The sequence below is a fragment of the Myxine glutinosa genome, chromosome 1 (genome assembly GCF_964187855.1).
Source record: "Myxine glutinosa chromosome 1, kmMyxGlut1.1, whole genome shotgun sequence".
NCBI classification, from domain to species: Eukaryota; Metazoa; Chordata; class Myxini; order Myxiniformes; family Myxinidae; genus Myxine; species Myxine glutinosa.
The window spans coordinates 434,886,424-434,914,285 of record NC_136261.1 but is presented as its reverse complement, the minus strand read 5'-3'; the positions used below and the strand labels follow the sequence as shown (position 1 = coordinate 434,914,285).

At 52.4% G+C, this 27,862-nt stretch overlaps 1 protein-coding gene and 1 pseudogene across 1 annotated transcript in view; both read left to right on the top strand.

The window, feature by feature from the left end:
• LOC137419063 (uncharacterized) overlaps positions 1-27,862 on the top strand; it is a 1,330,575-nt gene that overhangs the window by 1,110,388 nt on the left and 192,325 nt on the right. The gene's annotated exons all lie outside the window — the stretch shown is intronic.
• LOC144889913 (uncharacterized) overlaps positions 26,692-27,862 on the top strand; it is a 57,625-nt pseudogene continuing 56,454 nt past the window's right edge.

Here is a 27,862-nt window from a genome sequence, read left to right as displayed (position 1 = left end):
AGCGATAATTCGCCGACGCTCCCTCCTTTTTCAGCAAACACCGGAGAATAATTATTTTGCTTTTTAATTTCCCGACTGTTCTGAATGGTATTTATATGCAAACACTCTCTATTTTACCACTAAAGATGTAGCAAAAAAAAAAGTGGAGTATAAAAAATGTATAAACTTATATGTATCACGGTAAATAGTTTAAATTTCTCGCTGTTATGATGGCGACATAAAAAACCCATTCTGCGCAATGCCAGAGATAACTCACCTACTGAATACAAATTTTAACTACTTGATGGAAATCATTAAAAAAAAACTTGTTCACGAGGTGAGTCGGACCTAAACACACGATTTTGACCAGGTGGTGCCTGGAAAAAATTACTCGGTTCACAGATAAATTTTACACTTCCACAATACCGTAGGAGGAGAGTTTGGTGAGCAGAGCAGGGTGGCAGACCGTATCGAAGCCACGAGATATGTCAAGGAAGACTGCTCTAATTTTCTGTTTGACATTGAGGACCTCCATCCATTGTTGAGACAGCACAAGCAGCATGTAGAGAGTAGAGTGACCTGGTCTGAATCCAAATTGATGATCAGAGATCAAGCCATTGGAGAAGAGGATGGATTTGATATCTGAAGCAATGATGGATTCCATGACTTTGCTGATAATTGGGAGCAGGCTGATTGGTCTGTTTTTTTTAATTTTTATTTTTTATTTTTTTTGTATACTGAATCGAAGCTCGTGAAAGAGCTGACAACCGTGAGGGAAAGACAGCACAGGGGCACCACGAGGGAAAGACAGTAGAGGGGGACCACGAGGGAAAGACAGCACAGGGGGACCGCGAGGGAAAGACAGCACAGGGGGACACAGGGGGGACCGCGAGGGAAAGACGGCACAGGGGGACACAGGGGGACCGCGAGGGAAAGACGGCACAGGGGGACCATGAAGGAAAGACAGCACATCTCTTTCTCTTTGCTGACGACTCTACTCTCTGTCGCTCCATTCCTCATCCCTCAGATCGGCAGTCTGCAGCCTCCTCACTCTCTGCAGACCTGGACAAAATCACAGACTGGGCAAACAAATGGAACATGTCTTTCAATCCTGATAAATCTCACACTCTTACGATGTCTCTCCGAAAAGACCGACTGGAAAACCCCCCCATCCACTTTCTGAATAATCCTCTCCAAGAAGTTCTATCACTCAAGCTTTTGGGTCCCACTATTTGCCATGATCTTTCCTGGGAAAACCACATTTCAAATCTGGCCTCCAAAGCCAGTCGCCGACTGGGCATCCTCCGTCGTGCGAAGTCCTTCCTTGGCACACCTGAGCTCCTCACCACATACAAGGCTTTCGTCCGCAGCTCTATGGAATACTGCTCTCCCCTCTGGTCTGGTGCTCCTGCCTCACACCTAGCCCGTCTTCACGCTGTTGAAACCAATGCGTTCAGAATCATTGGAATCTCCCGCGATGAAGCTAACTCCAAGGGCCTTTCACTCACTCACCGCAGGCAGGTTGGTGGTCTTTCTGTCTTCTACCGACTCCTCTCTGGCCTTGCCCCCCCCAGCCCTCTCTGGGCTCTGTCCCCCAAATATTCCTACAGGTCGCACAAGATCTGCCTGCAACCCTCTTATGGTTAAACTGCCAAAATCAAGACTTTCTGCTCACCTTCACTCCTTCATTCCCCTTTTCTCCCACCTCTGGAACAAACTCCCCCACTCTCTTCAATCCCACTCCACCCTCCAGGTCTTTAAAACAGCTGTTCACCACCATTTCTTATCCTCCCCCATCCAAAACCTTGATCTTTTCTACCCCCGCTAATTTCGGTCCCCTTGTGTTTTATACCTCCCCCCCCCTCCACTTCCCATGCCTCACGCCTCCTGCCCCCAAAGCCCTCTCCCTCCCACACTCCTCCCTGCTCTCAAATGTTGTGGTTGTGTGCTTCCCCTTCTCTCCCCATCTTGTCTTCCGCTCCCTCTTTTTGTATATTTTGTTTGTCTGGTTGATTTGTTTGTGAAATAAATGTTAGCTCTTTCACGAGCCTCGATTCAGTATACAAAAAAAACAAAAAAACAGTGGGACCATGAGGGAAAGACGGCACAGGGCGACCATGAGGGAAAGACAGCACAGGGGGACCACGAGGGAAAGACAGCACAGGGGACCGTGAGGGAAAGACAGCACAGGGGGACCATGAGGGAAAGACAGTAGAGGGGGACCACGAGGGAAAGACAGCACAGGGGGACCGCGAGGGAAAGACAGCACAGGGGGACCACGACGGAAAGACAGTACAGGGGGACCGCGAGGGAAAGACAGCACAGGGGGACCATGAGGGAAAGACAGTACAGGGGGACCACGAGGGAAAGACAGTACAGGGGGACCCCGAGGGAAAGACAGTACAGGGGGACCCCGAGGGAAAGACAGCACAGGGGGACCGCGAGGGAAAGAAAGCACAGGTGGACCACGAGGGAAAGACAGTACAGGGGGACCACAAGGGAAAGACAGCACAGGGGGACCGCGAGGGAAAGACAGCACAGGGGGACTGTGGGGGAAAGACAGCACAGGGGGACCGCGAGGGAAAGACAGCACAGGGGGACCACGAGGGAAAGACAGCACAGGGGGACCACGAGGGAAAGACGGCACAGTGGGACCACGAGGGAGAGACGGTACAGGGGGACCACAAGGAAAAGACAGCACAGGGGGACGACGAGGGAAAGACAGCACAGGGGGACCACGAGGGAAAGACAGTACAGGGGGACCATGAGGGAAAGACAGCACAGGGGGACCACGGGGGAAAGACAGCACAGGTGGACCATGAGGGAAAGACAGCACAGGGGGACCATGAGAGAAAGAAAGCACAGGGGGACCACGAGGGAAAGACGGCACAGGGGGACCGCGAGGGAAAGACGGCACAGGGGACCACGAGGGAAAGACCGCACAGTGGGACCATGAGGTAAAGACGGCACAGGGGGACCACGAGGGAAAGACAGCACAGGGGGACCGTGAGGGAAAGACAGCACAGGGGGACCGCGAGGGAAAGACAGTACAGGGGGACCATGAGGGAAAGACAGCACAGGGGGACCGCGATGGAAATACAGTACAGGGGACCGTGAGGGAAAGACAGCACAGGGGGACCGTGAGGGAAAGACAGTACAGGGGGACCGCGAGGGAAAGACAGTACAGGGGGACCATGAGGGAAAGACAGTACAGGGGGACCGCGAGGGAAAGACAGTACAGGGGGATCACGAGGGAAAGACAGTACAGGGGGACCCTCAAGGGAAAGTCAGTACAGGGGGACCATGGGGGAAAGACAGTACAGGGGGACCACGAGGGAAAGACAGTACAGGGGGACTCCGAGAGAAAGACAGTACAGGGGGACCACGAGGGAAAGACAGCACAGGGGGACCGCGAGGGAAAGACAGCACAGGGGGACCACGAGGGAAAGACAGTACAGGGGGACCGCAAGGGAAAGACAGCACAGGGGGACCGCGAGGGAAAGGCAGCACAGGGGGACCCTGGGTGAAAGACAGCACAGGGGGACTGCGAGGGAAAGACGGCACAGTGGGACCACGAGGGAAAGACGGCACAGGGGGACCACGAGGGAAAGACAGCACGGGGGAGCACGAGGGAAAGACGGCACAGGGGGACCACGAGGGAAAGACGGCACAGGGGGACCACGAGGGAAAGACAGTACAGGGGGACCACAAGGGAAAGACAGCACAGGGGGACCGCGAGGGAAAGACAGCACAGGGGGACCGCGGGGGAAAGACAGCACAGGGGGACCACGAGGGAAAGACAGCACAGGGGGACCACGAGAGAAAGACGGCACAGGGGGACCGCGAGGGAAAGACGGCACAGGGGGACCACGAGGGAAAGACGGCACAGTGGGACCACAAGGGAAAGACAGCACAGGGGCACCACGAGGGAAAGACAGTAGAGGGGGACCACGAGGGAAAGACAGCACAGGGGGACCGTGAGGGAAAGACAGTACAGGGGGACCACGAGGAAAAGACAGCACAGGGGAACCGTGAGGGAAAAACAGCACAGGGGGGCCATGAGGGAAAGACAGCACAGGGGGACCGCGAGGGAAAGACGGCACAGGGGGACCGCGAGGGAAAGATGGCACAGGGGGACCACGAGGGAAAGACGGCACAGTGGGACCATGAGGGAAAGACGGCACAGGGGGACCACGAGGGAAAGACAGCACAGGGGGACCTCGATGGAAAGACTGTACAGGGGGACCATGAGGTAAAGACAGCACAGGGGGACTGCGAAGGAAAGACAGCACAGGGGGACCGCGATGGAAAGACAGCACAGGGGAACCACGGGGAAAGACAGTACAGGGGGACCACGAGGGAAAGACAGTACAGGGGGACTCCGAGGGAAAGACAGTACAGGGGGACCACGAGGGAAAGACAGTACAGGGGGAGCCTGAGGGAAAGTCAGTACAGGGGGACCACGGGGGAAAGACAGTACAGGGGGACCACGAGGGAAAGACAGTACAGGGGGACTCTGAGGGAAAGACAGTACAGGGGGACCACGAGGGAAAGACAGCACAGGGGGACCGCGAGGGAAAGACAGCACAGGGGGACCACGAGGGAAAGACAGTACAGGGGGACCGCGAGGGAAAGACAGCACAGCAGGACCGCGAGGGAAAGACGGCACAGGGGGACCACGAGGGAAAGACGGCACAGTGGGACCACGAGGGAAAGACAGTACAGGGGGACTCTGAGGGAAAGACAGTACAGGGGGACCACGAGGGAAAGACAGTACAGGGGGACCACGAGGGAAAGACAGCACAGGGGGACCGCGAGGGAAAGACAGCACAGGGGGACCACGAGGGAAAGACAGTACAGGGGGACCGCGAGGGAAAGACAGCACAGCAGGACCGCGAGGGAAAGACGGCACAGGGGGACCACGAGGGAAAGACGGCACAGCGGGACCACAAGGGAAAGACAGCACAGGGGGACCTCGACGGAAAGACTGTACAGGGGGACCATGAGGGAAAGACAGCACAGGGGGACTGCGAAGGAAAGACAGCACAGGGGGCCGCGATGGAAAGACAGTACAGGGGGACGGCGAGGGAAAGACAGCGCAGTGGGACCGCGAGGGAAAGACAGCACAGGGGGTTAACGAGGGAAAGACAGCACAGGGGCACCACGAGGGAAAGACAGTAGAGGGGGACCATGAGGGAAAGACAGCACAGGGGGACCGCGAGGGAAAGACAGTACAGGGGGACCGTGAGGGAAAGACAGCACAGGGGGACCGCGAGGGAAAGACAGCACAGGGGAACCACGAGGGAAAAACAGCACAGGGGGACCGCAAGGGAAAGACAGTACAGGGGGACCACGAGGGAAAGACAGCACAGGGGGACCACGAGGGAAAGTCAGTACAGGGGGACCATGTGGGAAAGACAGTACAGGGGGACCACGAGGGAAAGACAGTACAGGGGGACTCCGAGGGAAAGACAGTACAGGGGGACCCCGAGGGAAAGACAGCACAGGGGGACCGCGAGGGAAAGACAGCACAGGGGGACCGCGAGGGAAAGACAGCACAGGGGGACCACGACGGAAAGACAGTACAGGGGGACCGCGAGGGAAAGACAGCACAGGGGGACCATGAGGGAAAGACAGTACAGGGGGACCACGAGGGAAAGACAGTACAGGGGGACCCCGAGGGAAAGACAGTACAGGGGGACCCCGAGGGAAAGACAGCACAGGGGGACCGCGAGGGAAAGAAAGCACAGGTGGACCACGAGGGAAAGACAGTACAGGGGGACCACAAGGGAAAGACAGCACAGGGGGACCGCGAGGGAAAGACAGCACAGGGGGACTGTGGGGGAAAGACAGCACAGGGGGACCGCGAGGGAAAGACAGCACAGGGGGACCACGAGGGAAAGACAGCACAGGGGGACCACGAGGGAAAGACGGCACAGTGGGACCACGAGGGAGAGACGGTACAGGGGGACCACAAGGAAAAGACAGCACAGGGGGACGACGAGGGAAAGACAGCACAGGGGGACCACGAGGGAAAGACAGTACAGGGGGACCATGAGGGAAAGACAGCACAGGGGGACCACGGGGGAAAGACAGCACAGGTGGACCATGAGGGAAAGACAGCACAGGGGGACCATGAGAGAAAGAAAGCACAGGGGGACCACGAGGGAAAGACGGCACAGGGGGACCGCGAGGGAAAGACGGCACAGGGGACCACGAGGGAAAGACCGCACAGTGGGACCATGAGGTAAAGACGGCACAGGGGGACCACGAGGGAAAGACAGCACAGGGGGACCGTGAGGGAAAGACAGCACAGGGGGACCGCGAGGGAAAGACAGTACAGGGGGACCATGAGGGAAAGACAGCACAGGGGGACCGCGATGGAAATACAGTACAGGGGACCGTGAGGGAAAGACAGCACAGGGGGACCGTGAGGGAAAGACAGTACAGGGGGACCGCGAGGGAAAGACAGTACAGGGGGACCATGAGGGAAAGACAGTACAGGGGGACCGCGAGGGAAAGACAGTACAGGGGGATCACGAGGGAAAGACAGTACAGGGGGACTCCGAGGGAAAGACAGTACAGGGGGACCACGAGGGAAAGACAGTACAGGGGGAGCCTGAGGGAAAGTCAGTACAGGGGGACCACGGGGGAAAGACAGTACAGGGGGACCACGAGGGAAAGACAGTACAGGGGGACTCTGAGGGAAAGACAGTACAGGGGGACCACGAGGGAAAGACAGCACAGGGGGACCGCGAGGGAAAGACAGCACAGGGGGACCACGAGGGAAAGACAGTACAGGGGGACCGCGAGGGAAAGACAGCACAGCAGGACCGCGAGGGAAAGACGGCACAGGGGGACCACGAGGGAAAGACGGCACAGTGGGACCACGAGGGAAAGACAGTACAGGGGGACTCTGAGGGAAAGACAGTACAGGGGGACCACGAGGGAAAGACAGTACAGGGGGACCACGAGGGAAAGACAGCACAGGGGGACCGCGAGGGAAAGACAGCACAGGGGGACCACGAGGGAAAGACAGTACAGGGGGACCGCGAGGGAAAGACAGCACAGCAGGACCGCGAGGGAAAGACGGCACAGGGGGACCACGAGGGAAAGACGGCACAGCGGGACCACAAGGGAAAGACAGCACAGGGGGACCTCGACGGAAAGACTGTACAGGGAGACCATGAGGGAAAGACAGCACAGGGGGACTGCGAAGGAAAGACAGCACAGGGGGCCGCGATGGAAAGACAGTACAGGGGGACGGCGAGGGAAAGACAGCGCAGTGGGACCGCGAGGGAAAGACAGCACAGGGGGTTAACGAGGGAAAGACAGCACAGGGGCACCACGAGGGAAAGACAGTAGAGGGGGACCATGAGGGAAAGACAGCACAGGGGGACCGCGAGGGAAAGACAGTACAGGGGGACCGTGAGGGAAAGACAGCACAGGGGGACCGCGAGGGAAAGACAGCACAGGGGAACCACGAGGGAAAAACAGCACAGGGGGACCGCGAGGGAAAGACAGTACAGGGGGACCACGAGGGAAAGACAGCACAGGGGGACCACGAGGGAAAGTCAGTACAGGGGGACCATGTGGGAAAGACAGTACAGGGGGACCACGAGGGAAAGACAGTACAGGGGGACTCCGAGGGAAAGACAGTACAGGGGGACCCCGAGGGAAAGACAGCACAGGGGGACCGCGAGGGAAAGACAGCACAGGGGGACCGCGAGGGAAAGACAGCACAGGGGGACCACGACGGAAAGACAGTACAGGGGGACCGCGAGGGAAAGACAGCACAGGGGGACCATGAGGGAAAGACAGTACAGGGGGACCACGAGGGAAAGACAGTACAGGGGGACCCCGAGGGAAAGACAGTACAGGGGGACCCCGAGGGAAAGACAGCACAGGGGGACCGCGAGGGAAAGAAAGCACAGGTGGACCACGAGGGAAAGACAGTACAGGGGGACCACAAGGGAAAGACAGCACAGGGGGACCGCGAGGGAAAGACAGCACAGGGGGACTGTGGGGGAAAGACAGCACAGGGGGACCGCGAGGGAAAGACAGCACAGGGGGACCACGAGGGAAAGACAGCACAGGGGGACCACGAGGGAAAGACGGCACAGTGGGACCACGAGGGAGAGACGGTACAGGGGGACCACAAGGAAAAGACAGCACAGGGGGACGACGAGGGAAAGACAGCACAGGGGGACCACGAGGGAAAGACAGTACAGGGGGACCATGAGGGAAAGACAGCACAGGGGGACCACGGGGGAAAGACAGCACAGGTGGACCATGAGGGAAAGACAGCACAGGGGGACCATGAGAGAAAGAAAGCACAGGGGGACCACGAGGGAAAGACGGCACAGGGGGACCGCGAGGGAAAGACGGCACAGGGGACCACGAGGGAAAGACCGCACAGTGGGACCATGAGGTAAAGACGGCACAGGGGGACCACGAGGGAAAGACAGCACAGGGGGACCGTGAGGGAAAGACAGCACAGGGGGACCGCGAGGGAAAGACAGTACAGGGGGACCATGAGGGAAAGACAGCACAGGGGGACCGCGATGGAAATACAGTACAGGGGACCGTGAGGGAAAGACAGCACAGGGGGACCGTGAGGGAAAGACAGTACAGGGGGACCGCGAGGGAAAGACAGTACAGGGGGACCATGAGGGAAAGACAGTACAGGGGGACCGCGAGGGAAAGACAGTACAGGGGGATCACGAGGGAAAGACAGTACAGGGGGACCCTCAAGGGAAAGTCAGTACAGGGGGACCATGGGGGAAAGACAGTACAGGGGGACCACGAGGGAAAGACAGTACAGGGGGACTCCGAGAGAAAGACAGTACAGGGGGACCACGAGGGAAAGACAGCACAGGGGGACCGCGAGGGAAAGACAGCACAGGGGGACCACGAGGGAAAGACAGTACAGGGGGACCGCAAGGGAAAGACAGCACAGGGGGACCGCGAGGGAAAGGCAGCACAGGGGGACCCTGGGTGAAAGACAGCACAGGGGGACTGCGAGGGAAAGACGGCACAGTGGGACCACGAGGGAAAGACGGCACAGGGGGACCACGAGGGAAAGACAGCACGGGGGAGCACGAGGGAAAGACGGCACAGGGGGACCACGAGGGAAAGACGGCACAGGGGGACCACGAGGGAAAGACAGTACAGGGGGACCACAAGGGAAAGACAGCACAGGGGGACCGCGAGGGAAAGACAGCACAGGGGGACCGCGGGGGAAAGACAGCACAGGGGGACCACGAGGGAAAGACAGCACAGGGGGACCACGAGAGAAAGACGGCACAGGGGGACCGCGAGGGAAAGACGGCACAGGGGGACCACGAGGGAAAGACGGCACAGTGGGACCACAAGGGAAAGACAGCACAGGGGCACCACGAGGGAAAGACAGTAGAGGGGGACCACGAGGGAAAGACAGCACAGGGGGACCGTGAGGGAAAGACAGTACAGGGGGACCACGAGGAAAAGACAGCACAGGGGAACCGTGAGGGAAAAACAGCACAGGGGGGCCATGAGGGAAAGACAGCACAGGGGGACCGCGAGGGAAAGACGGCACAGGGGGACCGCGAGGGAAAGATGGCACAGGGGGACCACGAGGGAAAGACGGCACAGTGGGACCATGAGGGAAAGACGGCACAGGGGGACCACGAGGGAAAGACAGCACAGGGGGACCTCGATGGAAAGACTGTACAGGGGGACCATGAGGTAAAGACAGCACAGGGGGACTGCGAAGGAAAGACAGCACAGGGGGACCGCGATGGAAAGACAGCACAGGGGAACCACGGGGAAAGACAGTACAGGGGGACCACGAGGGAAAGACAGTACAGGGGGACTCCGAGGGAAAGACAGTACAGGGGGACCACGAGGGAAAGACAGTACAGGGGGAGCCTGAGGGAAAGTCAGTACAGGGGGACCACGGGGGAAAGACAGTACAGGGGGACCACGAGGGAAAGACAGTACAGGGGGACTCTGAGGGAAAGACAGTACAGGGGGACCACGAGGGAAAGACAGCACAGGGGGACCGCGAGGGAAAGACAGCACAGGGGGACCACGAGGGAAAGACAGTACAGGGGGACCGCGAGGGAAAGACAGCACAGCAGGACCGCGAGGGAAAGACGGCACAGGGGGACCCACGAGGGAAAGACGGCACAGTGGGACCACGAGGGAAAGACAGTACAGGGGGACTCTGAGGGAAAGACAGTACAGGGGGACCACGAGGGAAAGACAGTACAGGGGGACCACGAGGGAAAGACAGCACAGGGGGACCGCGAGGGAAAGACAGCACAGGGGGACCACGAGGGAAAGACAGTACAGGGGGACCGCGAGGGAAAGACAGCACAGCAGGACCGCGAGGGAAAGACGGCACAGGGGGACCACGAGGGAAAGACGGCACAGCGGGACCACAAGGGAAAGACAGCACAGGGGGACCTCGACGGAAAGACTGTACAGGGGGACCATGAGGGAAAGACAGCACAGGGGGACTGCGAAGGAAAGACAGCACAGGGGGCCGCGATGGAAAGACAGTACAGGGGGACGGCGAGGGAAAGACAGCGCAGTGGGACCGCGAGGGAAAGACAGCACAGGGGGTTAACGAGGGAAAGACAGCACAGGGGCACCACGAGGGAAAGACAGTAGAGGGGGACCATGAGGGAAAGACAGCACAGGGGGACCGCGAGGGAAAGACAGTACAGGGGGACCGTGAGGGAAAGACAGCACAGGGGGACCGCGAGGGAAAGACAGCACAGGGGAACCACGAGGGAAAAACAGCACAGGGGGACCGCGAGGGAAAGACAGTACAGGGGGACCACGAGGGAAAGACAGCACAGGGGGACCACGAGGGAAAGTCAGTACAGGGGGACCATGTGGGAAAGACAGTACAGGGGGACCACGAGGGAAAGACAGTACAGGGGGACTCCGAGGGAAAGACAGTACAGGGGGACCACTAGGGAAAGAGAGCACAGGGGGACCACGAGGGAAAGACAGCACAGGGGGACCACGAGGGAAAGACAGTACAGGGGGACCGCGAGGGAAAGACAGCACAGAGGGACCACGAGGGAAAGGCAGCACAGGGGGACCATGGGGGAAAGACAGCACAGGGGGACCGTGAGGGAAAGACAGCACAGGGGGACCACGAGGGAAAGACGGCACAGGGGGACCACGAGGGAAAGACGGCACGGGGGACCATGAGGGAAAGATGGCACAGGGGGACCACGAGGGAAAGACGGCACAGTGGGACCATGAGGGAAAGACGGCACAGGGGGACCACGAGGGAAAGACAGCACAGGGGGACCGTGAGGGAAAGACAGCACAGGGGGACCGCGAGGGAAAGACAGTACAGGGGGACCACGAGGGAAAGACAGCACAGCGGGACCGCGAGGGAAAGACAGCACAGAGGGACCGTGGGAGAAAGACAGCACAGGGGGACCACAAGGGAAAGACAGCACAGGGGGACCACGAGAGAAAGACGGCACAGGGGGACCGCGAGGGAATGACGGCACAGGGGGATCACGAGGGAAAGACAGCACAGTGGGACCACGAGGGAAAGACAGCACAGGGGCACCACGAGGGAAAAACAGTAGAGGGGGACCACGAGGGAAAGACAGCATAGGGGGACCGTGAGGGAAAGACAGTACAGGGGGACCGTGAGGGAAAGACAGCACAGGGAGACCATGAGGGAAAGACAGCACAGGGGGACCACGAGGGAAAGACAGCACAGGGGGACCGCGAGGGAAAGACGGCACAGGGGGACCGCGAGGGAAAGACGGCACAGGGGGACCACGAGGGAAAGACGGCACAGGGGGACCATGAGGGAAAGACAGCACAGGGGGACCACAAGGGAAAGACAGCACAGGGGGACCGCGATGGAAAGACAGCACAGGGGGACCATGAGGGAAAGACAGTACAGGGGGACCGTGAGGGAAAGACAGCACAGGGGGACCGCGAGGGAAAGACAGCACAGGGGGACAATGAGGGAAAGACAGCACAGGGGCACCACGAGGGAAAGACAGTAGAGGGGGACCACGAGGGAAAGACAGCACAGGGGGACCACGAGGGAAAGACAGTACAGGGGGACCGCGAGGGAAAGACAGCACAGGGGGACCGCGAGGGAAAGACAGCACAGGGGGACCATGAGGGTAAAACAGCACAGGGGGACCGCGAGGGAAAGACAGTACAGGGGGACCATGAGGGAAAGACAGCACAGGGGGACCACGAGGGAAAGACAGCACAGGGGGACCACGAGGGAAAGACAGCACAGGGGGACCACGAGGGAAAGACAGCACAGGGGGACCATGACGGAAAGACAGTACAGGGGGACCACGAGGGAAAGACAGCACAGGGGGGACCACAAGGGAAAGACAGCACAGGGGGACCACGAGGGAAAGACAGCACAGGGGGACCGCGAGGGAAAGACAGTACAGGGGGACCACGAGGGAAAGACAGTACAGGGGGACCACGAGGGAAAGACAGCACAGGGGGACCGTGAGGGAAAGACAGCACAGGGGGACTGTGAGGGAAAGACAGCACAGGGGGACCGCGAGGGAAAGACAGCACAGGGGGACCACGAGGGAAAGACAGTACAGGGGGACCACGAGGGAAAGACAGCACAGGGGGACCGCGATGGAAAGACAGTACAGGGGGACCGCGAGGGAAAGACAGCACAGTGGGACCATGAGGGAAAGACAGTACAGGGGGACCACGAGGGAAAAACAGTACAGGGGGACCATGAGGGAAAGACAGTACAGGGAGACCGTGAGGGAAAGACAGTACAGGGAGACCCCGAGGGAAAGTCAGTACAGGGGGACCACGGGGGAAAGACAGTACAGGGGGACCACGAGGGAAAGACAGTACAGGGGGACTCCGAGGGAAAGACAGTACAGGGGGACCATGAGGTAAAGACAGCACAGGGGTCCGCGAGGGAAAGACAGCACAGGGGGACCACGAGGGAAAGACAGTACAGGGGGACCGCAAGGGAAAGACAGCACAGGGGGACCGCGAGGGAAAGGCAGCACAGGGGGACAGCGGGGGAAAGACAGCACAGGGGGACCACAAGGGAAAGACGGCACAGGGGGACCACGAGGGAAAGATGGCACAGGGGGACCACGAGGGAAAGACGGCACAGGGGGACCATGAGGGAAAGATGGCACAGGGGACCACGAGGGAAAGATGGCACAGGGGGTCCACGAGGGAAATACTGCACAGTGGGACCACGAGGAAAAGACGGCACAGGGGGACCACGAGGGAAAGACAGCACAGCGGGACCCCGAGGGAAAGACAGCACAGGGGGACCACGAGGGAAAGACAGTACAGGGGGACCACGAGGGAAAGACAGCACAGGGGGACCGCGAGGGAAAGACAGCACAGGGGGACCGCGGGGGAAAGACAGCACAGGGGGACCATGAGGGAAAGACAGCACAGGGGGACCACGAGAGAAAGACGGCACAGGGGGACCGCGAGGGAAAGACGGCACAGGGGGACCACGAGGGAAAGACGGCACAGTGGGACCACGAGGGAAACACAGCACAGGGGCACCACGAGGGAAAGACAGTACAGGGGGACCGCGAGGGAAACACAGCACAGGGGGACCGCGAGGGAAACACAGCACAGGGGGACCACGAGGGAAAAACAGCACAGGGGGACCGCGAGGGAAAGACAGTACAGGGGGACCCCGAGGGAAAGTCAGTACAGGGGGACCACGGGGGAAAGACAGTACAGGGGGACCACGAGGGAAAGACAGTACAGGGGGACTCCGAGTGAAAGACAGTACAGGGGAACCATGAGGGAAAGACAGCACAGGGGGACCGCGAGGGAAAGACAGCACAGGGGGACCACGAGGGAAAGACAGTACAGGGGGACCACGAGGGAAAGCCAGCACAGGGGGACCGCGAGGGAAAGACAGCACAGGGGGACCGCAAGGGAAAGACAGCACAGGGCGTCCGTGAGGGAAAGACTGCACAGGGGGACCACGAGGGAAAGACAGCACAGGGGGACCGCGAGGGAAAGACGGCACAGGGGGACCACGAGGGAAAGACGGCACAGTGGGACCACGAGGGAAAGACGGCACAGTGGGACCACGAGGGAAAGACAGCACAGGGGGACCTCGACGGAAAGACTGTACAGGGGGACCATGAGGGAAAGACAGCACAGGGGGACTGCGAGGGAAAGACAGCACAGGGGGACCACGATGGAAAGACAGCACAGGGGGACCACGATGGAAAGACAGCACAGGCGGACCACGAGGGAAAGACAGTACAGGGGGACCGCAAGGGAAATACAGCACAGGGGGACCGTGAGGGAAAGACTACAACCTGTAGTTGCAAGGATCTGTTTTCCCACCTTTTTTGTGAAAAGCAGTAATGTTGGCTGATTTCCAAGCTGATGGCAGATGACCTTGAGCAAAAGAGAGGGTGAAAATAACAGAGAGAGGGTGTGAAAGAGCGGAAGAACAGGATTTTAGCACCTGTGGGCTGATGCCGTCTGGTCCAGTTGCAGAATCAGAGTCGAGGATTGGCCAAAACTTCTCCACCTTGTCATGAGAGAAGGACACAGAGTCCAGGAGCAGCTGGGAATGACTGGGTGCGGTGGGTACAGAGAGAGATGGGTTTGGCACACAAGATTTTGAGGCAAACATCGACAGCACAGGGGGACCGCGAGGGAAGGCGTTCAGCTTTTTCACGTGCGGTGTCAGCTGTGTAGCCGTTTGAGGTGAGGGATGGGATGGAGGGGGAGCAAACACCAGAAACAGATTTGACAAGACGCCACCAGGATTTGGAAGAAGTCTGTGTTTCCACTGAGCTGGAAGCAGGCTTTTGTATTCCCTGTCTTTAAAGGCCCCAGTGAGTAATCAGATCCTTCTACCTCTTCGCCTGTTAGCCTCCTACCCATTATCTGCAAAGTATTATCCTTGATATCCTTGATACAATTCTTGATAAAACATCCTTGATAAATCAATTCATATATTATCCTTGAATTACTCTTGATAAAACAACAATTCATGACTCATCTAGAAACCCACAACCTTCTAACTGATGTTCAGTATGGCTTCAGATGGTCAAGGTCTTCTGGTGATGTGCTATCCATAATCACTGAACATGTGAATGGGGTTTTGGATCATTGTGGAAAAGCCAGGGTTGTTGCTCTCGACGTCTCAAAGGCTGAAATCATATGGCATTTCTGCAAATCGTCAAATCTCTGTGGTACATGAGGGACAGTAATCCCCTGTGCATTATATGAATGTTAGTGTTCCTCAGGGATGCTGAAGTTAGCGGGAGGGGATTATGGGAGAGATGGCCGGGACACCATCTTCACGGTGTTGGAGATATGCTGGTGGATCTGTCCCTCAAATAAACGGTCTTGTTCATGACGATCAGTGCCATTGTTTAGCATTTTTTGAGCGACACAACATTTGCTGAGGAAATTGGCAGAATTTATGATTTCCTCACAGGCGCCATTTTTGGCTTTACCAGGCAAAAACCGTTCCTTCCATGGCCTGGGTGGTTGTCATCCTTTCATACCTACCTGCTTGCAATGAATCTGCAAAATGCGGAGGATTCACTGAGATGGCCTTTGCTGATGCACTGCCTGGGCATAGAGGGTCAACGCATTTTCTTGATGCTGGGTCCTGCACCCACCTATGCAGCAGCCAATGCCGTGCTTCCTGCGCATTTCCGAGCCACTCGGAGCACCCTCATTCAATGGTTCAAATTCCGACAAGGCCAGAGGCCCAGTGAGTCAATTCTTCAATACATTTATACATTGAGAGAATTAGCACTTCCTTATAAATTTTGTTCACTTCACGATGAGATGACTAGAGATCAACTGATCGAGAAAACATTGAGTGTACAAGTGAGGGAGAGACTTTTACTCGAATCTGATGACCTAACCTTGACTCAACCCATAAAGATAGCCAGTCAAGTGGAAGCAGCTTACCACAGTGCACAAAAATTTATCAGAACACTCTCACCTGCCACAGCTACAGACTGCGCTGTTCAGGGAATTCGGCAAACTCTCACACCAGATGCCACTGAGCTCACAGTACAACATACGCAGCAACACCCCACACGTTCTACACTGCATTGGTGAAACTGTGGGTCCACTAGGCACGAGTCCAGGGCTGCTACTTGCCCTGCCCGAGGCCAACGGTGCAGAAATTGTGTAAAATTTAACCACTTTGCCAGGTGAAGTCACTCCACCTCAACACAAGCAACCGTTCAACCACAGTCCTCGTATACTGCACCAGCCAAAATCTATTCTGTCCTATCAACTTCATCAAATTTTAAAATGTGTTGTCTTTCTCAATGACATGTGCATACCTCTGCTCCCGGACACAGGTGCCAAGGTGTCTCTCCTGAATTTGGAAATGTACAGACGATATTTGTCCCCCGTCGCACAGCGGAGCGAAAGGGGGACTATGGTTTTCCCCTCCGTCCGTGTGTCCGTCCGTCCATCCGTCCGTGCGTGCGGGCGTAAGCGAAGGACCGCATTTCAATTTGGTGTGTGGGTGCAACCCATGTCAAAATCCAAGATGACCGCCGCCATGTATGTCTGATGCCATGTATGTCAAACTTGTGAGATGAATATCTTGAAAAATAAGCGAAGTAACAACTTCAAATCTGGTGTGTGGGTGTATATAGGCACAAGGAAGAACCCCATTGAAAATTGGGTCGCCACGTCAAAATCCAAGATGGCCGCCGCCATGTATGTCTCAACATTGTGAGATTAATATCTTGAAAAATAAGCGAAGTACCAACTTTTAATTTGGTGTGTGGCTGTATCTCGGCATAAGGAAGAACGCTTTTGAAAATTGGGTCGCCACGTCAAAATCCAAGATGGCCGCCGACATGTATGTCTGAACCTTGTGACATGAATATCTTGAAAAATAAGTGAAGTACCAACTTCTAATTTGGTGTGTGCGTGTACCTCGGCATCAGGAAGAACGCTATTGAAAATTGGGTCGCCACGTCAAAATCCAAGATGGCCGCCGCCATGTATGTCTGAACATTGTGAGATGAATATCTTGAAAAATAAGCGAAGTACCAACTTCTAATTTGGTGTGTGGATGTAACTCGGCATAAGGAAGAACGCTATTGAAAATTGGGACGCCACGTCAAAATCCAAGATGGCCGCCGCCATGTATGTCTGAACCTTGTGAGCGAAATATCTCGAAAAATAAGCGAAGTACCAACTTCTAATTTGGTGTGTGGGTGTATCTCGGCATAAGGAAGAAAGTTTTTGGAAATTGGGTCGCCACGTCAAAATCCAAGATGGCCGCCGCCATGTATGTCTGAACCTTGTGACATGAATATTTTGAAAAATAAGTGAAGTACCAACTTCTAATTTGGTGTGTGGGTGTATCTCGGCATAAGGAAGACCGCTGTTGTAAATTGGGTCGCCACGTCAAACTCCAAGATGGCCGCCACCATATATACAGTCATGTGAAAAAGTAAGTACACCCCATGTAAAGTTTAGACTTTTTCAACATATTTCCACATACAGCTATTTGATCTTCATTTCAACAATATTGATAGATAAAGGTGATATAATACAACAAATATCATGAGACATTCACATTTTGTAGTCCATTGTATAATTTAAATAAACATAAATGCAAATTTTGCATGTGGAAAAAGTAAGTACACCCTTGGCTCTAATAGGTGGTATTGCCCCCTTTGGCAGAAACAACCTCAAGTAGGTGTTTCTTCTAACTGTCTACCAGTCTCTGACATCGATTGGGAGAAATTTTTGCCCACTCCTCCATACAGAATTCTTTCGGCTGTGCGATGTTTGAGGGATTTCTTGCATGCACAGCTCGTTTCAAATCCCCCCACAACATCTCGATGGGATTTAGATCCGGGCTTTGACTTGGCCATTCCAGAACCCTCCATTTCTTTCTCTTCAGCCATTCCTTGGTGGATTTACTGCTATGTTTAGGGTCATTGTCATGTTGCAAGGACCACCTTCGGTTGAGCTTCAACTTTCCGACAGATGGCCTCACATTATCCTCAAGCACCCTCTGGTACAATGAAGAATTAATAGTGGATTATATGATGGTGAGCTGCCCAGGCCCTGATGCAGCAAAGCTGCCCCAAACCATAATATTTCCACCACCATGCTTTACAGTTGGTATCAGGTTCTTGTGGTCAAATGCTGTCTTTGGTTTTCGCCAAACATGTCTTTTCGTACTGTGGCCAAATAGCTTTAACTTTGACTCATCTGTCCAGAGCACATTGTTGCAGAAGTGCTGGTCTTTGCCTTGGTATTCATTGGCAAACTTTAGTATTGCCCTAATGTTCTTTCTGGACAGCAAAGGTTTCCTCCTGGCACACCTCCCATGTAGATCAAATTTGTCAGCCTCTTTCTAATGGTAGACTCATGCACTTTGACATCAACAGTGGCAAGAGCAACCTGTAGGTCCCGTGATGACATTCTGGGGTTCTTAGAGACTTCTTTCAGCATCTTGCGGTCTGCTCTCGGGCTGAACTTGCTGGGGCGGTGTGGCCTGAACAAGTTGGCAGTTGTTTGGAATCTTTTCCACTTGGAGATGAGCTTCCGGATAGTCGAATGATTGATTTCAAATTGCTTGGAGATCTTTTTAAATCCCTTCCCAGATTCGTCGGCATCTATCACCTTCTTTATGAATGCCTCAGAGAGCTCTTTTGATCTTGGCATGGTGACGCTGCACACTTCAACAACAAAGAGCAAACCAAACTAAATGTCTGAAGTTTAAATAAGACAGGTTCCTCCAAGATCGTCTCTGACATGTTCTAATCATTTGCACCTGAGCTGGTGCACCTGATTCTAATTTTAGGTATTTGAAGTAGTGATAAATGTAGGGGTGTACTTACTTTTTCACATGCAAAATTTGCATTTATGTTTATTTAAATTATACAATGGACTACAAAATGTAAATGTTTCATGATGTTTGTTATATTATATCACCTTTATCTGACAATATTGTTGAAATGAAGATCAAATAGCTGTATGTTGAAATATGTTGAAAAAGTCAAAACTTTACATGGGGTGTACGTACTTTTTCACGTGACTCACATTATCCCCTTGTTCCCATCCACCTTGTTTGAAATTCCAACTTCTTTCCTGGAAGTCCTGGCAGTGTCCATATGTTTTATACCTCTCCCACCCCCCCCCCTACCCATTCCTCCCCCCAAAAGCCCTCTCCCTCCCACAGATCGCTCGATGTCTCCATGTCTCTCGGTCCCTGCTCTCAAATGTTGTGTCTGTGTCCTTCCCCCTCTCTCCCCATCTTGTCTACCGCTCCCGATGTTATTTGTTTTATGTTTTTGTTTGTCTTTCTGTGTGATTAATGTTCGCTCTTTCACGAGCCTCGATCTTGTATACAAAAACAAAACAAAACAAAAACTATGTCTGAACCTTGTGAGTGAAATATCTTGGAAAATAAGCAAAGTACCAACTTCTAATCTGGTATTTGGGTGTATCTCGGCACAAGGAAGAACGCTGTTGAAAATTGGGTCGCCACTTCAAAATCCAAGATGGCCGCCGCCACGTATGTCTGAACCTTGTGAGCGGAATATCTTGAACTAGAACGGGCACTCGGTAGAGCGCATACCTTCGCCGCAGCTACTGTTCTGTACTTGGCATGGGAGTGTAGGGAACAGAACAACAAAAATACGATTTTGACCTTTTCGTGACCTTGACCTTGACCTTTGACCCGATTGCTCCCAAAATCTAATCAAATGTGTCCCGTATAATAACCAATCATCCCACCAAATTTCATGCAATTCGGTTGAATACTTTTTGAGTTATGCGAATAACATACACACACACACAGAGACATACAAATAAATACACAGCGATCAAAACATAACCTTCCGCTTTTGCGAAGGTAAAAATAAGCGAAGTACCAACTTCTAATCTGGTGTGTGGGTGTATCTAGGCATAAGGAAGAACGCTATTGAAAATTGGGTCGCCATGCCAAAATCCAACATGGCCGCCTCCATGTATGTCTGAACCTTGTGAGCGAAATATCATATCATAGCATGTTTTCTGCGTCTTCCACTTTGTCAACTCACATCACTTCACCGACGGGGGACCTAGGCGTAATGCTTGTTTTTCTGACATGACCCTGCAACGGTCCTCTCCCACCCTCACTGGTTACAGACATGCCAAAATTGGCGTAATGGGAACATTACAGCTGTCGGTATGTCATGGTGTCCAGTCTCTTTTGGTTCACGAGTTATCAAGTGACCACTATATTCGTCGTGTGTGTGTGTGTGTGTGTGTGTGTGTGTGTGTGTGTGTGTGTGTGTGTGCGTGCGTGCGTGCGTGCGTGCGTGCGTGCCTGCAACATAACTACCCGATGATATTATCCGATCTTGATGAAATTTGGGTTGGAGGTTGATATCATGATCTCGTTTTGTCCTGCCTAGAGTGGGCGTATTGCACCCATTGTGGGTAAAGCCACGCCCGAAAATGATGTCTTTTTAGGGGTAATCAATTTCAAGCTACATCTTCTCCGAGGGGTTTGGTGGAATCTGACAAGGGTTTTGATATTTGGTTCCGCCAATGTCATGTCTCACCCCACAGAGCTCAATTTTTCATTTTTATTTTTATCTTTATTTTTTTCATTATTATTTTATTTTTTTCATTTCATTTTTCACTGAATTTTCAGTATTGTGGAGCGAACTAACTTCATGACTGTTTAAACATTATTTTCTAGCTCATTTTTCGGTCAGTAACCTTCGTTTTGACATTTCCGGGCCTGTTTCAGTTATAGTCCGTCCTTTGTCATTGAATGCCGCTCGCTTATGAACCATCGTCGTCTCCTGACTTGTCTAAGTTTACATTCTACATTACAAAAAACGGTGATAATTGAATGGGCCTCGACCTGTTTACTTCTTTTGCGTCTTCCTTGATGGATTATCGTGGCACGGCCATATTGTAAGTGTCCCCCCCCCCCCCCCCCCTGGCGGCAACAATGGCCTGCATGCTTTGATGGTTTATGCATCCTATCTGCATTTGTTCACCAACCCAAAGTAAATTCTGCTGTGGCTCCGGTTATTCAGCCACTACGCCGCATTCCCCTTGCCTTGTTGGAACAGGTCACGACTAAATTGAATGTCCTCTTGGAGACTGGCACAATAGAGCCTATCAATGCATCCCCCTGGATTTCCAACCTCGTTATGGCAAATAAAAAGTCCAGGGGACATAGAGTTTGTGTAGACTTGCGTGCGGTGAACATACTAATTATTCCCGACAAATATCTGCATCCAACAGCTGAAGACCTGTTTCTATGGCTCTACGGTCTTTTGGAAGTTGGACTTATGCCAAGGTTATCGCCAATTTCCCCTTGCTTCAGACAGGAGGGACCTTACGGCTTTTGTGAATCATACCGGAGTTTTTTGTTTCACCCGTATGCCGTTTGGCTTATGCTACACACCCAGCTGTTTTCAAAAGATTATGTCATCCATCTTCGCTGGCATCCCGGGCATGTCCTTGTACTTAAATGACAAAGTGGTACATGGTCCCAACACCTCAGTACATGATGAACGCTTGGTCCAAGTGCTACAGAAACTTGCTCAGCACAACTTAACACTGAATGGCAACAAATGTGTTTTTGCGGTACCCGAAATAGAGTTTGTGGAATTTAAGCTGTCACCTCACGGGATTTCCCCTCTCCAGTCCAATGTGGAAGTGATTCACCGCATCCCTGAGCCTCAGTCTGTTTCCCAGCTGGCCCTCCTTTCTGGACATGGCGGCCTAGGACATCCGGTTCTTGCCACAGTACTCAGCCATCACTGCACCATTATGTCAGCTTCTTCGGAAGGAAGCCTCCTGGAATTGGACCCCATCCTGTCAAGCAGCCATATACAGGTTTAAAGCTCAGCTCACTACAGCCCCTCTTCTTGCTCATTTTGACATCAACAGTGCCACATTGGTCACCTGTGATGCTTCGACAATGGCGTTGGGGGCTATTTTGTCCCAGGTGCAAGGTGGCATGGAGAAACCCATCGCTTTTGCATCCCGTGCCTTGAGTCACATGGAACAAAAATAATCCATGGGAGAGAGAGAGAGAGAGAGAGAGAGAGAGAGAGAGAGAGAGAGAGAGAGAGGCATTGGCCTGCGTATTGGCATGCAAATGCTGGTATCTGTACCTGTATGGTCAGCCCTTTACACTCTGAACGGATCACCAGGCACTCACGGATTTGATGTCCACATCAGGCACAGGACACAAGCCACTTTGATTGTACTGGTGGTCGGACCGACTCCAGCAGTACAATTTCCAGCTTCAGTCCACACCTGGACGTCACAATAACGTGGCGGACCACTTATCCAGATCAGTTATGGATGTTCACACTTGTTCTGAACCAGAAGACAGAGCAGGATCTAATACAACTGATGCATGGACCCCGACATGATGTGGTATCCCTTCCAGAGCTCGAGCGGGCATCTAAGGAGGACTCTCTTCTTGGTACCCTGCATTCCTTTATTACAGAGGGATGGCTGGCCAGAGTAGCAGACGAACTGATACCGTTTTCTCCGGTGAAAGACGAGATATCCTGTTGGAACTATTTTTGTGTGGCGCGAGAACGTTGCACAGTGGTGCCAAGTATGCTGCAAGCACAAGTGTTGAGTGTGGCTCAGGATGGTCACTTGGGCATGGTTAAGGTAAAGCAACGTTGCCGTGACCTGGTGTGGTGGACCAGCATCGACCATGACATTGAAACATTGGTAAAGGATGATACGGCTTGTTTCATCAGTGGCAAAGCTGGACACCCCATATTGCCTCCATTGCAGCCAGTTCCCTCGCTGTCTCACCCCTGGGAACGCCTACAACTAGACATTTGTGGAGAAATTTGTGGTGTCCCTCACCATCAACGCTATCTGGTGGTCGCATACAACTTACATTCCAAATGGCTTGAGGTTGTTCCTGTGGGATCAGTTACCTCCCAGAACATTATCCACATCCTGGACACACTGATAGCTCGTTGAGGGGTGCCACAGGTCATTACCACAGATAATGGCCCACGGTTCATTTCAGCTGAGTTCACCACGTATCTTAGCGTCGATAGAATTAAACATATCCGCACGGCCGTGTACCACCCACAGGCCAATGGAGGGGTGGAAAGGTTTAACCAAACCCTCAAGAATGGAATTCGAGCACACCTAGCTCAAGGTTGTGCGTTTAAAACAGCCCTACGAAAGACCCTCATCCACTTTGGGGCAATTAAGCACACCACCACAGGTGCCTCACCAGCAATGTTAATGACATAATGTGAGCTATTGCAGCCGATGCACAGGCTTCGACCCACGGGGTTTTGCTTCCCCTCACCTACTGCCAGCATTGCCGTACAGCTGAGCCAGCAGCACATGAAGCAATACTTTGACAGAGTGTACAGATCAAGGCTACGTGCGATACAGGTTCATGATTGGGTCAGAGTTAAATATCCTCATCGGAAAAACAACATGCAATCATTCTGGTCCTCCACACCTCTTGTGAGCCGACAGCTTGGACCAGTGAATTTCCAGCTTCAGGATGGGTCACGTTGGCACGCCAGCAGGCGAGGGAAAGTGGCTGCCCCTGTGACACAGCCTTCCATCCAGGTGGGAGTTGGTGTGTGCCCCACCAATACAGGTGATACGGTTGATATAGAAGAAGGGCTTGAACCTGTGGGGGGCACTGCAACGACCTCAGAAAGCCCGTCAGCACCCCAGTCGTTTTCAGGATTTTGTGACCAATCCATTCCTGCACTTTGTGGGAGAGGGGAGAATATGTTGTGTTCTTTCTTACGTGCTTGATTAAATTCCGAGTTTGCAGTTGTTGTTGTTGTTGTTGGTGGTGAATTTCCGGATGTTTAGGGATTGCTGGGAAGGGATGATGATTTAAACGGAACGGGATTGTGGGAGAGATGACTGGGACGCCATCTTGACGGTGTCGGAGATATGCTGGTGGATCCTTGCCTCGAATAAATGCTCTTGTTCATAATGATCAGTGCCATTGTTTAGCATTTATTGAGTGACACAGCATGACCCATGTGTGTGAATGGAGTGAGATTGACTGTGGTGTGGATCGTGTGAATAAATGGTGTGTGCGAGATTGTGAGATGGTCAGTGTATGGAAGTTGTGTGCACTTGTTTCCGAGGCAGCTTGCAAGCGTGCATGGTTTGGGGATGTACAACGGTGCGCGAGTGGGTGTGGTGAAAGATACGTGGCTGCGTGTATGTGTGTGACGACTGTGGAGGTTCCGTAACCATGAGCAGTGGATGTGGAGAACACTTAGGAAATCTGCCGAATGTCAATGCCAAAAATTAAATTAATTGGCAGGCTATTGGATGTGCCGTCAAACTTCCCCACAGAGGATGGTTTAAAAGGGATAGAATATTGAGTGTGGAAGTGGCTGAAAAGCTGGGACGCCAGAGAAGTCGCTGCTGTTTGAACGTGCTGGGCACCCGAGGAGAAGCTGCCTGCCTGTTCATGCCATGAAAGGATCGCCTGCCGAGATCAATTGTGTTGCCAGGTTTCGGTCTCAATCTGTGTCAATCGTTGCTTAACATCCCATGAGGCCGCGAAGCTATCCACAGTACTGCGGCTTTCCAGGTCCAGAGGTCGGAGAGAGTCTGAGAAGTCCCACTCATGAAGCACGCCAAACCTTATGTCTGCAACAATATTTTCACTTTGTCTGCCTACTTGGCAGTCAAACAAAATTGAAAATCATTCCAAACCCGAAAAGTACTGTTTATAATGACATCATAAAGGATACAAACAACAAGCACAAATAACCAATGTAATGTGTTAGATAGAATTTTTTTTATTTTTTTTTATTTTTTTTGTATACTGAATCGAGGCTCGTGAAAGAGCTAACATTAATTTCACAAACAAATCAACCAGACAAACAAAATATATAAAAAGAGGGAGCGGAAGACAAGATGGGGAGAGATGGGGAAGCACACAAAAAACACACACAGAGAACACACACACACACACACACACACACACACACACACACACACACACACACACACACACACACACACACACAACACAGAGATGGGGAAGCACACAAAGATGGGGAAGCACACAAACACAACATCCGAGAGCAGAGAGATGCGTGGAAGGGAGAGGGCCCGGGGGAGGAGGCGTGGGAAGGGGGGGGGGGGGGGAGGGAGAAGTATAAAAGTTGGTATTTCAAAAATATGGATAAATATTGATGCAATAAATATGGATGTAAATATGGATGCAATAGACACTGTGCAATGCATGTAAATTCTAGAATATTTTTTAAATGAATTTTGCAATCCTCATTTTATTTATATTGAATTAAATACTTGAACACAGTCGAACACAAATCGTCTTTTTGTTACTTCCGCGATGCTCCAATTTAGTGATACTTGGACTTGTTAAATAGGGGGGTGAACATGGGTGATGTATAAGACTGCTTCAATGCCGCTTAATATCCGGAATTTTTCTTCTTAACAATCTTTAATTTCATTATTATATTCAAATTGAAGTACACAATTCCATGACGTAATATGTTATATGAGCTCTCTCGAAGTCCTCAATCTCATTTCTCTGCAAAAGACTGACGCTGATTTGTACGTAGGTGATGTCTATCCTGTAAATATGGAAGGCAGACAACATGACAACGATTCATCTGGCACAGAAGATTCAAAATGTTCTTCTGCAAGGGAAGGTTCAGATGATATTCACATGACAAATGGAAGTGCTTCGTATTTTGCAACTGGTGAGTGAAAATGTAAAACATTAACATATATATCTTATAATTAACATATACAAAATATATAATTTTTGGAAAAGAGTTAAATATTTTGTTTTTGACCAAAAAAAAAAGGAAATGTGTTCTTTGTTTCTGTAGAACAATGCAGAAGGAACATGGGACCAATAAGGTCCAGTCGCAGCTTGGCAGTGAAGAAGAAGCCTTTTTGGAAGAAGCAATCACGAAATCAAGACTCACTTCGTATAAAATGCAAGTGCATGTCTGGTCCTCGCAACACCAAGATTAACATTAAATTAAACAAACACAAAAAGGCGATGGAAAGGCGAAAAAACGTTACAAGTGTAATGTGTGCAGAATGGATTTTGCTTCAACGAGTAACGTCAAAATGCACACGAGGATCCACACTGGAAAACGCCCCCACAAGTTCTCTGTCTGTGATAAAGGTTTCTCTCGAAAAGGTAATTTGAAAGAACATATGAGGATCCATACAGGAGAGCAAGCTTACAAATGCTCGATATGCGATAAAAGTTTCTCTCCAAAATACAGTTTACAATCACATATGATGATCCATACAGGAGAGCATCCTCACAAATGCTCGATATGTGACAAAGGTTTCTCTCAAAAACGCGATTTGAAATCACATATGAGGATCCATACAGGAGAGCATCCGCACAAATGCTCGATATGTGATAAAGGTTTCTCTCAAAAATGTAATTTGAAAGAACATATGAGGATCCATGCAGGAGAGCGACCCCACAAATGCTCGATATGTGACAAAGCTTTCTCTCAAAAATGTAATTTGAAAGAACATATGAGGATCCATACAGGAGACCAACCTCACAAATGCTCGATATGTGACAAATGTTTCTCTCAAAAACACGATTTGAAATCACATATGAGGATCCATACAGGAGAGCAACCTAACAAATGCTCGACATGCGAAAAAAGTTTCTCTCAAAAATACAGTTTACAATCGCATATGATGATCCATACAAGAGAGCATCCCCACAAATGCTCGATATGTGACAAAGCTTTCTCTCAAAAGGGTAATTTGAAAGAACATATGAGGATCCATACAGGAGAGCGACCGCACAAATGCTCGATATGTGACAAATGTTTCTCTCAAAAACGCGATTTGAAATCACATATGAGGATCCAAACCGGAGAGCGACCCCACAAATGCTCGATATGTGACAAATATCACATATTCTTCCTGGGAATTCTTCCATAGCAAACTGATCTCTCTCATGCACAGATTTATCCCATCTCGCCTTCAGTTGTCTTACCCTTCCTCCCGTCCATGGTACACTGAATCTTGTGGTGAGGCAGTTGCCCTGAAACAAATTGCCTTTGCCTCTTGGAAGGCTAATCCAACTGAAGGCAATCTCAGTTCCTTCCACCAAGCTCGGAACAAGTGTGTGTCTACCCTCAGGAGTGCCAGGAAGCACTATCTCTCCTCACTCAAGAATGAACTCTCAAACCTGTCTCCTTCCTCCAAATCCTGGTGGCGTCTGGTCAAGTCCGTTTCTGGTGTTTGTTCCCCCTCCATCCCTTCCCTTACCTCAAATGGCCAAACAGTTGACATCGCACTTGACAAAGCCGAATGCCTCAACTCTGTGTTTGCCTCAAAATCCTTTGTCCCAAACCCATCTCTCTCTGTTCCCACCCTTCCCAGTCGAACCCATCTGCTCTTGGACTCTGTGTCCTCTCCTGACAAGGTGGAGGAGTTTTTGTCTAACCTCGACTCTGATTCTGCAACTGGACCAGACGGCATCAGCCCACGGGTCCTAAAATCCTGCTCTGCCGCTCTATCTCACCCTCTCTCTGTTCTTTTCACCCTATCTTTTGCTCAAGGTCATCTGCCAGCATCCTGGAAATCAGCAAACATTACCGCTTTACACAAAAAGGTGCAAAAACAGATCCTTGCAACTACAGACCAATCAGCCTGCTCCCAATTATCAGCAAAGTCATGGAATCCATCATTGCTTCGGATATGAAATCTTTCCTCTTCTCAAATGGCTTGATCTCTGATCATCAATTTGGTTTCAGACCAGGTCACTCTACTCTGGACATGCTGCTTCTGCTGTCTCAACAATGGATGGAGGTCCTCAATGCCAAACAGGGAAATCAGAGCTGTCTCCCTTGACATATCA